General features: G+C 42.3%; 1 protein-coding gene across 3 annotated transcripts in view; it reads right to left on the minus strand.

Moving 5' to 3' along the window:
• The window catches only part of LOC128662561 (complement C3), a 568,605-nt gene that overhangs the window by 239,706 nt on the left and 315,540 nt on the right, over window positions 1-13,359 (minus strand). The window lies entirely within an intron of this gene.

Below are 13,359 nucleotides of genomic sequence, written 5' to 3' on the forward strand. Positions count from 1 at the left end.
TCTGTTGATATTTTCAAGTTGAGCAAATTAAAATGACATGGAAGTCAAAATGAAAGATTCATGAATCATATACAGCGTACAGTTACTAAAAAAAATCCAATTTCATCCTCTGATCAAATGTAACTCTCATTTGTTGAAACTTCCCATGAGAGAATACTATAGTAAGCTTAGGAGCGTGCAAATGTCTTGAGCAATATATAGCAGCATCGTTTGGCATGATGTTTGTAACAATGTCATAGCTGTTTTTTGTTTGTTTTTTAAATGAGAGTGTACTGTGTTTTTGTATGAGATTACTGTGTATTTTGGATGAAGGTGTACTGTGCCTTTAAGGAGGCCTGTGAGATTACCAGGGTACGGCGCTGGTCGTCAAGGGGTTAATCACTTTATGAGGGTGGCCGCGATGTCGAGAAGCAGCAGATTAGGGGTTAATCACTTTATTTAGGTGTCTGCGATATCGGGGCAGCGGATTAGGGGTTTATCACTTTATTTAGGTGTCGGCGATGTCGGGGGCGGAGGATTAGGGGATAATAATTATATTTAGTGTTGCCGATGTCGGGGGCGCCAGGATTAGGGGTTAATCACTTTATTTAGGTGTCGGCCATGTCGGGGTCGGAGTATTAGGGGATAATAATTATATTTAGTGTTGGCGATGTCGGGGGCGCCGGATTAGGAGTGTTTAGACTAGGGGTTTATGTTAGGGTGTTAGATTTAAACATAATTTTCTTTTCCTCATAGACATCAATGGAGTTGCGTTACGCGATCTCCATTCCCCGATTGCAGGTGTTTTTTTCTAACACTTTCTCCCCATTGATGTCTACGGAGAAAAGCATGCACGAGCACATAAACTCAGCCCTTGGCTAAACGCACCGTAACGCACAGCACAAGGATTTTTGAGTAAATGGCAGCGCTATGGAAAGTGCCATCCCACTCATTTTATTGCGTTCCTTACGCACGCTGTATATCGCACAACTCATAATCTCGCCGTATATTAGTAATCTGATTCAGCTTTGGGATAAAAATTAGTCCACTAGAGTAGAAAGAGAACTGTTTCTGAAACTAAATAAAACAAAAAACCCTCTTTAACGGCCACTTTGGGAAGTCGGCAACATTTTTAGCCAGAAACAGGAGGCAGACAAATGATATCTCCGCTGTCAGAATTGGAGAGAAGAGAGTTAGAAATATCGATGATATTAGACGGGAATTTGTCCATTTTTTTCAGGAAGTTTACTCCCCAGGGGAAATTAAAAGGAAATTTTGGCAAAGTATAAACTTATCCAAATCTCTAACCAGGATTTACAAAGATTGAATTAACCTATTTCACTATCGGAGATTTCAGAAGCTATAACAACCTCCAAATTAAATGAGACCTCTGGCCCTGATTCTCTCCAGGGTGAATTCTACAAATTATTACAAGATCAGCTTTTACACACTCTATCTTCTCTCTTTAACGAATAATATTTTAAGAATAAAATGCAATCATTGTACTTTACGACATTCAATGTGGCCCTGTTCCCAAAGAAGAATAAAGATCCAAAGTGTTAGTGTTGTCGATGTGGGGGATGGTGGCTTATTAGTTAATAGCTTTATTTATTGTTGACGATGTGGGGGGATGGCAGTTTAGGGGTTAATAGCTTTAATTAGTGTTGGTAATGTGGGGGATGGCGGATTAGAGGTTAAGAGCTTTATTTAAAGTTGGCACTGTGGGGGGAAGGCGGTTTAGGGGTTAAGAGCTTTATTTAGTGTTGTTGATGTCGGGGATGGAGGTTTAGGGGTTTTTAGCTTTATTTAGTGTTGCAATGTGGGGTGGCGGCAGTTTAGGGGTTATTAGACTAGGGGCTTATGTTGATGCAAATCGCATTAAAGATATGTCGTGCGCGGGGATTCCGCAACAGATTTGTGACTTGTAATCTCGGTCATTATGAGGCCGCTGGCTTCCCTTTTTGCTATTCTTCTTTTATCTAATTTTTTTGCTGTATATTTACTTTAACCCCTATTGTGTTGCTCTACATATACTGATAAGCCAAGGTAACCATCTTGTGATTGCATTATACTTAATCACTTTAATTTATTTCTTCTTTTTCCTTTGATAGGTAGTAGAGTATTTAAGTACACAATACGGTGTGGTCCTCTGAGTAGAGCACTCTGAACATCAAGGATAATGTTGTGTTTTTGTTGATTGTGTATATATGAATTTGCTCTGTTTATTTATGTGGATTCGGCATAATTTCAAATGGGATAGACTAGCATATACTATCTTATCAAGACATTTTGAGGCAAGGGGGAGTAGGGAAATAGGGTGGTAGTTGGATTGGGAAGTTGAATCGAGAGAAGGTTTTTTGAGAATAGGTGTGACCAGTGCATGTTTTAGAGATGAGGAAAATATACCGGTGCTGAGGGAGAGGTTGAAAATGTATGTGAGTAAAGGGGTAATGGTAGAAGAGAGGGATGGGAGTAGCTGTGAGGGGGTGGGGTCAAGGGGACAAGTAGTGAGGTGAGAGGACAGGATAAGGGCAGAAACTTCATCCTAAGTAACAGGGGCAAAAGAGCTGAATTTATAGCCATGTGTGTTTTGGATGATTGTGAGCTTTTAAGGGGGTTGGAGACAAGTAAAATGTTGAGAAATTATTTCATTTCGGATGGAGTCAATTTTGTAATGGAAGTGGCTGACAAAATCTTGAGCTGAGAGAAAAGTTGTAATAAAAGTAGGGGGTGGGCGGAGAAGAGTATTTTTCTTCAAAAATTTACCTTTTAATCCTGAAAGCCGCTCCAGTGCTTCCTCCGCCCATCGCAAGCCCTCTTCGTGGGTCAAAAATGACGAAATCTCCTTCTTCCTATCACGGTGTTACATCAGGCCATGATCCTCCGGGGGGGAAAGCAGTGATTGGAGGAAGCCGGATTCGTCACTTCTGATGTAAGAAGAGGCTTCCGACGGTCGGGGGAAACACTCGAACAGCTTTCAGGATTAAAAGGTACTTTTTTGAAGAAAAGGAGTGAAATTTCAATTTTGATTCATTAAAGTGCCCTTGTTTTTAAAAGGTTTATTAAAAACCGGGCACTAATTCATCCAAATTGACCTTCATTTTAAGGGCAGAATAGTAGGAGTTCAAGAAAGTGCAGAAAGTTGGCTGATTCACTCCACAGTATGAGAACATCTGCATAGTGTCAGAGAAGTATGTCAGGGCTGAGGATGAGTGTGTGACTTCCGAGCTATGGTAAGAGGGGCCAAATTGTCATGGGCCGATTTAAGGGTGGCATTTGTAGTGGCAGATAGATTGGTCAGGGCAGGAAAAGGAGGAGATGGAAGAGAGCAGAGGTTGAAGAAGTATCGAAAAGACTTCTTAGAATATCTCGCCTGAGCCGTACATTTTTGAATATCATGCCCTAAGGGCCTGATATTGAAAAGCTCACCGGCATGGAGAGAAGTCATGTAAAATATTTGGGATTTTTTTTTACACATTATATTGTTATGTAGGTGTCTCTTATTTACATCAAGAATCTTGCATAGTGAGATAAACATCTTTCAAACTAAAAACATAATTTATGCTTACCAGATCAACTCCTTTCCTTCCATATAGGGAGAGTCCACGGCTTCATTGCTTACTATTGGGAAATACAACACCTGGCCACCAGGAGGAGGCAAAGACACCCCAGCCAAAGGTTTAAATATCTCTCCCACTTCCTCATTACCCCAGTCATTCTGCTGAGGGAACAAGGAAAAGTAGAAAAAACATTAGGGTATAAATGGTGCCAGAAGAATAAAATAAATAGGGGACCGTCCATAGACAAGAAAAAATGGGTGGGGGCCATGGAAATTAATGTATCTAGTAAGGAGCCCCAGATCTAAACACAGGTCTGATCCTAATCAGAGCCTTAACAAAGGATTGCACGTCTGGAAGGTCAGCTAGTCTCCATAAAACCGACAGGGCTAAAATCTGTCCCCTCAGGGAACTAGCAGAAAGGCCCTTCTCCAGCCCATCCTGGAAAAAATATAAGATCCTGGCAACCTTAACTCTGTTGCCAGGAAAAACCACGCTCTTCACACCAGAATAAGAATAAGTGTGGTAGATATGCAGAGTAACTGGTTTACAAGCTTGAATAAGAGTGTCAATGACACTCTCAGAGAAACCTCTCTTGGCTAAGACTAAGCATTCAATCTCCACGCTGTCAGCCTCAGAGAATCTAGAGTTTGATGAACAAATGGACCTTGTGCAGGTCTCTGCAACAAGGTAACTTCCACGGAGCAGATGAGGACATCCCCACTAGATCTGCAACCATGTCCTTCACGGCCATAATGGAGCAATCAGGATTACTGATACACGCTCCTGCTTGATGCAGGCCACCACTCGAGGAAGAAGTGGTAATGGAGGAAAAAGATATGAGTTTGAACCTTCAGGGCACTGCTAGTGCTTCTATTAGATCTTGGGGATTCATCGACCTCGACTAGTACCTGGGTAGCTTGGTATTGAGACAGGACGCATTGAGATCTATCTCCGGAGTCCCTCACTTGCTGCATATCTCTGCAAACACCTCGGGATCGAGAGACCATTCCCCTGGATGAAAGGATTGCCTGCTGAGAAAATCTGCCTCCCAATTGTCCACACCCAGAATGTGGATTGCTGTCAGTGAACAGCGGTGAGCCTCTGCCCACTCCAGAATCTGAGATACTTCCTTTATCGCCAAGGAACTTCTCGTTCCCCCCTGATGGTTGATGTAAGCCACCAAGGTTATATTGTCTGATTGGAATCTGATAAACTGTGACAAACCCAGAAGTGGCCATGCCTTCAAGGTCTTGAAGATTGCCCATAGTTCCAAAATATTGATCGGGAGGGAGAACTCCTCCTGAGTCCACAAACCCTGTGCCTTCCTGGCACCCCAAACAGCACCCCATCCGGATAGGCTTGCATCTGTAGTCACAATCTCCCAGGATGGTCTTAAGAAGCATGTCCCTCGGGACAGATGATCTGGACAGAGCCAACAAGAGAGCGATTCTTTTGACCGGCTGTCTAATACAATCTGTTGAGACAGATCTGAATGATCGCCGTTCCACTGCCTCAGCATGCACAATCGTAAAGGTCTGAGAAGGAACCTGGCAAAAGGAATGATGTCCATGCAGGACACCATGAGACCAATCACCTCTATACACTGAGCCACAGAGGGACTCATGGAGGTCCGGAGGGCAAGATATGCTGAAGTTAGCTTGCAACGTCTCTGGTCTGTTAGAAATATGCTCATGGATATGGAGTCTATTATAGTACCCAGGAATTCCACCCTGGTACTTGGGATAAGAGAACTCTTTTCCAAGTTTATCTTCCATCCATGTGATCGAAGAAGACTGAGAAGGGTCTCTGAGAATTCTTCCACAAGATGAAAGGATGGTGTTTACATCAGAATATCATCCAAGTATGGGGCTACTGCAATACCCTGAGTTCTGGCAATGGCTATAAGAGCCCCCAGAACCTTCGTAAACATTATTGGAGCAGTAGCTAGGCCAAACAGAAGGGCAATGAACTGGAAGTGCTGGTCCAGGAATGCAAACCTCAGGAACTGAAAGTGTTCCCTGTGAATTGAAACATGATGGTAAACATCCTTCAGATCAATAGTGGTCTTCTTGAATTAAAGGAAGGATGGACCTTATTGTCTCCATCTTGAAGGAAGGGACACTGAGAAATTTGTTTAAGCACTTTAGTTCCAGAATTGGGTGGAAAGTACCCTCCTTCTTTGGGACCACGAAAAGGCTTGAATAAAACCCCAAACCTCTTTTTCAATAGGCACCAGGACAACAACTCCTAAGAAAGATAGATCCCGAATGCATCCTAGAAAGACATCCCTCTTTTCTGGTCTGGTACAAAAATTCGAGGGAAGAAATCTGCCCCTTGGCGGATGAGATTTGAAGCCTATCTTGTATCCCTGAGATACCACCTCCAGGACCCATGGATCCTTTATATCCTTGAACCAGGCATCTGAAAAAAGAGACAGCCTGCTCCCTACACGATCCAATCCCGGATCGGGGGATGCCCCATCATGCCGATTTGTTTCCGGCAGGCTTCTTATTCTGCTTGGATTTTTATTCCAGGACTGAGGAGGCTTCCAACTACTCTGGGGTTGCTCGGGCTTGGAGGAGGATTGTTGTCATTGGGATTTGTCAGGACAAAAGGAATGAAAATTAGAAGATTGTCGTCCCTTTGACTTGTTCTTCTTATCTTGCAGTAGGAAGGCACCCATAGAAATAATGGAGCCCAGACCTGGACCAAATAAAATCTTTAAATTGAAGGGAAGAGAAAGGTGTCTGGACTTAAAAGTCATACCCGCAGACCAAGACTTCAACCAGAGCACCCAGCGGGCTAGGACCGCAAAGCCAGAGGCTTTTGCATTTAGGCGAATAATTTACATGTTTGCATCACAGATAAAAGAATTATCAATTCTAAGAGAATAAATTCTGTCTTGAATATCCTTGAGGGGAGACTCCACCTCAATGAGTTCTGACAAAGAGTCACACCAGTAGATAGCTGCTCCGGCAACCGCGGCAACTGCAGCCACCGGTTGAAACAAAAATCCTGTATGTTGAAACGAAAAGTCCAAGGAATTTTCCTGTCTTCGTAAACTCTGTCTTATTTGAGTATCATAGGTTCTTCAGGCAGCGTGGCCTCTGGAACCTCTAACGTAAACAGAACCTCCCTTAATAAAAAACATAAGTGCTCAATTTTAAATCTAAAGGACAGTTCATCTGCAGCAGGAGGCTTAGATGCTAAGGACTCCGACCCAGAAAGTTCACCCTCTGAAGCTACAGAGGTTAACTCATAATCAGATAACTGGGACATAATAGGTAAATCCTGATAAATATTTAGATGACTCAGGGTCAGTAGAGCTATGTTTAACCTTTCTTTTGCATTTGTTAAAGCGAGGTTATGCACTGAAGGCGCAGACACCACCATTTGTAACTGCGCGGCAAAGTCCGCAGGAAGAAGGCCCCCTCCAGATGGAGGATTAGATGTGCTATGGGGAACTGCATGTGGAGTGGATAATGTAGCAAGGGTAGTAATCTCACAGGATGCTGAGTCCTGAGAGGTAGACTGCTCAGAGTCTCTCTTCTTAGACTTTATAACGGTGTTAAGGCATGTGGAACATAATTGAGTGGGCGGGAAAACCACGGCCTCCTCACAATATAAACAGATATGATTTAGTACTGAAGAAGTAACTTCTAGCATGTCAGTGTCCTCCATAGGTAACTCTCTTTTGGTACGCGAATAAAGTCCCTGTCAATCTGCAAACTATTCACTGCACTCTGGTGTGTGTTTTTTCTCCTGTAACTCTCTTTTGGTACGTGAATAGAGACCCTGTCAATCTGCAAACTATTCACAGCACTCTGGTGTGTGTTTTTTCTCCTGTAACTCGCTTTTGGTACGCGAATAGAGTCCCTGTCAATCTGCAAACTATTCACTGCACTCTGGTGTGTTTTTTTTCTCCTGTAACTCTCTTTTGGTACGTGAATAGAGACCCTGTCAATCTGCAAACTATTCACAGCACTCTGGTGTGTTTTTCCTCTCCTGTAACTCTCTTCTGGTACATGTATATGTATTTTGAGCTAATGATTTTAGGTTGATAATTTAGTCCTGCATTTGTTTTACTGTTATCCAATGTCTTACTTCTAATGTTTTGTTAATTGCCATGTGATGTATAATGCCTGCTATTATTCTTAAATTTATAGCTGTCGTATGCCACAGTTTTAACCTCCTCCAAATTTTATTGTCTGTTTACTCATCTCACCCTGACCAGATCAGAATCTAACTTTAAAATTGTCCCTTCATTTGTCTTTGCTTTATCAATCAAGTAATTTAGAGGACACAGCTGACGTCCCTGCCTGTATGTTTAACATTAGCTTGGGCTGTGCATTGCACTGGGCAGTGTGCATTGCTACAACAACATATGTTCATATTTTTGAAGTGAACATTTTATAAGTGAGGCATTAACAATAGAATTATACAAGAATTAAGTGAACATTTTATAAGTGAGGCATTAAGAAAGAATTAAAAAAGAATTGAAGGATTGGGCAAGGGGCAAGACACAAGGAAAGTACTTTTGTAATATTATGTTATATATATCTCATTGTTTCCTTATGTAATTGCTGCTGTAATGCTGTGTCTTATGTGTTTAATTGGTTAACACTTTTGTAAAAATGCTCAATATATTCATATCCCTTTTTGCTACCTCCTGTCTCTTTAACAAACTACATTATTAATTTACTCCTCCCTCTCCACCTGCACTGTTCATTAACCCATCTCTCTTAAACTCACCTTACTTTTGTACTCATGAACTTTACCTATTCCTAAACACTCTCTCTCCCCCCCTTGCACCTCATCACAAAAACAGTCTCCTTACTGCAAATCTGTATCTCATCTCATGTCACTCTCCCTCTTGCTTTTACTAACTGCTGGTGACATCTCTCCTAATCCTGGTCCCCAACAACTGCCTAGCCATGCACCTCCATGTGTAGCGTCCCATAGACTCAGAAAACAAAGCTCTGCCAACCTTACTCACATCCCTCTTGCATTTAAAGTCACTACCCCTTTCACTTGTGCACTCTGAAACTCTCGCTTTGTTTGCTACAAGCTCGTTTCAATACATGACCTCTTTATCTCCCGCTCCCTTAACCTTCTGGACCTAACAGAAACCTGTCTCTCTCCCCTAGACACAGCATCCACTGCTGCTCTGTCACATGGAGGTCTCCTCTTTAGCCACACTCCTTGGTCTGGTAATAGACAAGGAGGTGGTGTAGGTATTTTACTTTCCGCTTGTTGCACCTTTCGACAAATACAACCCATCTCTTCCCTCACAAAATGATTTTCTTATTCTCTCCCCTCTCTATACGTGTTGCAGTCATATACCGACTCCTGGCTCCTCAACTCAATTTCTACATCACTTGGCTGCCTGGCTACCTTATTTCCTTTCCTCAGACACCCCTGCCCTCATTCTTGGCGACTTGAACATCCCTCTTGACAATCCCACTGCCTCCTCTGCAAAACAACATTTGCAACTCACTTCCTCTTTCGGATTGCCACAATAGACTGATTCTCCCACTCACAAAGACGGTCACTCCCTTGACCTGATCTTTAGCTGTTGATGCAAACTTCACAAACTCCCCTTTACCTCTTTCTGACCTTCATCTCCTCACTTGCAACATATCATCCCTCCAACTCTCCCTCCTCCTACTCCTCACACCAAACTTCACAGAAGCATTATGTCATTAGATCAGCATCAGCTTGCTAATTCCCTCAAACCTCTCCTCTCATCCTTCTCCTCCTTTTCCTGCCCTGACTAATCTATCTGCCACTATAATTCCACCCTTAAAACCGTCCTTGACAATCTGGCCCCTCTTACCATAGCTCGGAAATCACACACTCATCCTCAGCCCTGGCATACTCCTCTCACACGGTACCTACGCAGATATTCCCGTACTGCTGAGCGGCACTGTAGAAAATCTCGGAGTTCAGCTGATTTTCTTCATTACAAATTCATCTTGAACTCTTACTATTCTGCCCTTAATCTCTATAAGCAACATTACTTCTCTACTCTTATCTCTGATCTTTCTTCAAACCCAAAACATCTGTTCTCCACTTTCAATACTCTTCTCTGCCCACCCCCACCTACTAATGCAACTTCTCTGTCAGCTCAAGACTTTGCCAGCCACTTCAATAACAAAATTGACTCCATTAGATACTAAATCAGCTCTCAACATAATTCCATTCTCTCAGCCCCTCAAACGCTCGCAACCAACCCAGTGGCGGCTCGTGGGCTATTCAGATGGGGGTTCACAAGGGATGAACTAGGCTTATATATATATATATGTATATATATATATTATAATCTTGTACTAATGCTGGGTAGTTATAGTAATTACATAAATATATATATATATATAAAAAAAAAATATATATATATTTATTTATATTACTATAACTACCCAGCATTAGTACAAGAGTATAATATATATATATATATATATATATATATATATATATTATAATCTTGTACTAATGCTGGGTAGTTATAGTAATTATACATATATATATATATAAAATCCCAAATGAACTCTGCACTCACTCCACTGTACAACTGCCCAGGGTGCATCCAATGCCACAGTGTGCCTTCACAAATATCCAAAAAATGAGAGCACTCACCAGGACTTAACACTTTAAAGCAATCACAGCTTTATTTTAACAAAGTGACGTTTCGAGGATTTTAACCTCGTCCTCAGACTTTACAATTGTGTACATACCTCAATTCTTTTAAACCCTCCACCGACTATCACCGCGATACCGGAAGTCACCCGGCGTCCTGTGCGCAAAACTGCGCATGTCCAGAGCGTCGGCATGGCAACCGGCCGCGGTGTACACTAAAAACAAAAAATGTGAATACAAATGGTTACAATACAGAGCTATTCAATTGTTGCAATATTCTCAATGCACTTAACATCCTAACAATGCGTACTACTATCTATTTCAAAAGCTAGATATCTAAAACACTTAACATCCCTACGATGCGTGTTAATAACCATTTCAAAGTTACCTAACTATTTATACAGCTGGGAATTGGTGTGGACTTAATTCCTAATCTTATATCAAACCTACCTCTACGTGTGGCTATACTAGCAATCATAATACAATATTCAGATTATTACTAACTTTAAGATAATACTCCCTAGACTTATAGTATCACAAATAACAGTGCCAGTCCAGGTTGGTATTCAAACCTCCGGCACCAAAGTGCCCAGATTGAAGATCCACCTGGACTCGCACTGCAACAGGAGTCTATCTCTATCGCCCCCCCAAGTTGGGGGTGGAATGTGATCTATGATCACGTATCTCAAGTCAGCAACCGTATGGCCAGTCAGCGCAAAATGTCGTGCCACGGGTTGGTCAGACCCCTTGTTTTTTATAGCCAGTCGAATGGCTGCACGATGATTGGCCATACGGGTGCGCAAGTCATCGATAGTCTTCCCAACATAGAATAACCCACACGGACAGTGTAATAAATACACTATATGTGTCGTCGTGCAGGTTACTCTATGTCGGATAATATATCTACGATTGGTGGTAGGATGAACAAAGAATTTTGCGTTAGACAAACCACTACATGTAGTGCATCCCGCACACTTATAGCATCCAGGTTTTTTAGTCCGTAGCCAGTTAGATTTTTCGTAGCACAGTACAGGGTCAACTTTCACCAGAATGTCCCGTAGAGAACGTGATCTTCTAAAGCCTACTTGTGGGTATCTGGAACCCCTAAATGGCAGATTTTTATCACTTTCCACGATATTCCAGTTCTTTTTTACCAATTTTTGTAGATTCTGCTTGTCTGAGGTGTAAGTGGTCGTAAGTATCATCCTTCTCTCTTTATCCCCTTTTGGCACAGTTCTTAAAGCTGTATCCTGATCCATGGAGGCAAATTTCTGGAAGTGTTGGTTGATCTGCTTCTCTTGGTAGCCCCTCTGTAAGAATCGTGTTTTCATTTCTATCAACTGTTGTTGGGCATTACTCTGTTTGCTGTTATTTCGCATAACCCGCTTAAATTGAGAGATAGGTAGAGCCTTCTTTAGTGATGGAGGATGGCAGCTAGTAGCCTCCAACAATGAGTTCCTATCCGTCTCCTTTTTGTACAAAGTTGTGCCCAACATACCGTCTTCCATAAATATTCGCAGGTCAAGGAAATCTACTGATGTAGAACTTTTGGTCATCTTGAATTGTAGATTGGGATTAATGGTGTTTAATACCCTATGCCAATCATCTAATTCTTCCTCCGTACCTGACCATAGAATGATCAGATCATCTATGTAGCGTTTGAAATATTTAATGTGTTGGTTTAGAAATAGATCCGTGTCTCGTTCTTCAAATTCCGCCATAAACAAATTGGCGTACGATGGCCCCAGCTGTTTGAAGATCACCTTCTTAAGAGCTGACTACAACAGTGCAACTCTTGGCAGGGCCCTCTACCCATTTGATCCCTATAATTACCAACCTCATTGCTCAAATTATTGCTGATCACTTCAAAAATAAAATTGACACCTTTAGAAAAGAGATCTGCACCTCGCACCCCGCAAACCCAGCGATCCTACCCACCCCTTCCATTAACAAAAATCTATGCTATTTCCCTCCTGTAACAGAGGAAGAAGTATCTGCACTCCTATCCTCGGCTCCTATCCTGCCCACTTGACCCTATTCCTTCACAACTTATTCCCTCTCTCTCTGCTTCACTAACCCCTACCCTAACTCATCTCTTTAACCAATCTCTCACTGCTGGCACATTTCCTGACACATTCAAGCATGTGTCAATCATACCAATCCTAAAAAAGCCCTCGCTTGACCCCTCCACGCCTTCTAACTATCGACCGGTCTCCTTACTTCCCTTTGCTTAAAAATTATTGGAACGACTAGTCTATAATCGGCTAACTCAATTTCTCACAACTAACTCCTTACTTGATCCACTACAATCTGGTTTCAGCCCTAAACACTCAACAGAAACCGCTCTTGCTAAAGTAACAAATGACCTGTTATCAGCTAAAGCAAAAGGCCATTACTCCTTACTAATTCTTCTTGACCTGTCCGCAGCTTTTGACACAGTTGACCATCCTCTCCTCATTTGGCATTCATTTGGCATCCGAGACACAGCCCTCTCCTGGTTTGCATCATATCTTTCAAACCGCTCGTTTTCAGTTTCCTTTAACAACATATCTTGTGATCCTATGCCTCTCTCAGTTGGAGTAACGCAAGGCTCTGTCTTGGGCCCCTTGCTTTTCTCTCTTTATACATCCTGCCTTGGAAAACTTATAGCCTCCTTTGGATTCCAGTACCACCTATATGCTGATGATACCCAAATCTATCTTTCCTCTCCTGATATCTCTCCCTCTTTACTCAACCAGATTTCTGACTGCCTCTCTGCAATTTTCTCTTGGATGTCTTCACACTACCTCCAACTCAATCTGTCCAAAACTGAGCTGCTTCTTATCCCCCCCCCTCTTCGAGACATCCGACTCCTGACATTTCTCTGATGGTTGGAGACTCTATTCTCAACACCTCACCTCAGGTCCGCTGCCTTGGGGTCACACTAGACTCAGAACTCACATTCAACCCACATATACAAACGCTTACCAAATCCTGCTGTTCACACCTACGCAACATTTCCAGAATTCGTCCCTTCCTTACTCAAAAACTACAAAAATACTTATTCATTCCCTCATCCCGTCACGCATTGATTATTGCAATCTACTCTTAAATGGCCTTCCAAAACACCGCCTCTCCTACCTCCAATCTATTATGAATGCTTCTGCTAGACTCATCCACCTAAGTCGACGATCTACATCAGCTG

This window comes from Bombina bombina, chromosome 6 (assembly GCF_027579735.1).
Source record: "Bombina bombina isolate aBomBom1 chromosome 6, aBomBom1.pri, whole genome shotgun sequence".
In the NCBI taxonomy this organism is placed as follows: domain Eukaryota; kingdom Metazoa; phylum Chordata; class Amphibia; order Anura; family Bombinatoridae; genus Bombina; species Bombina bombina.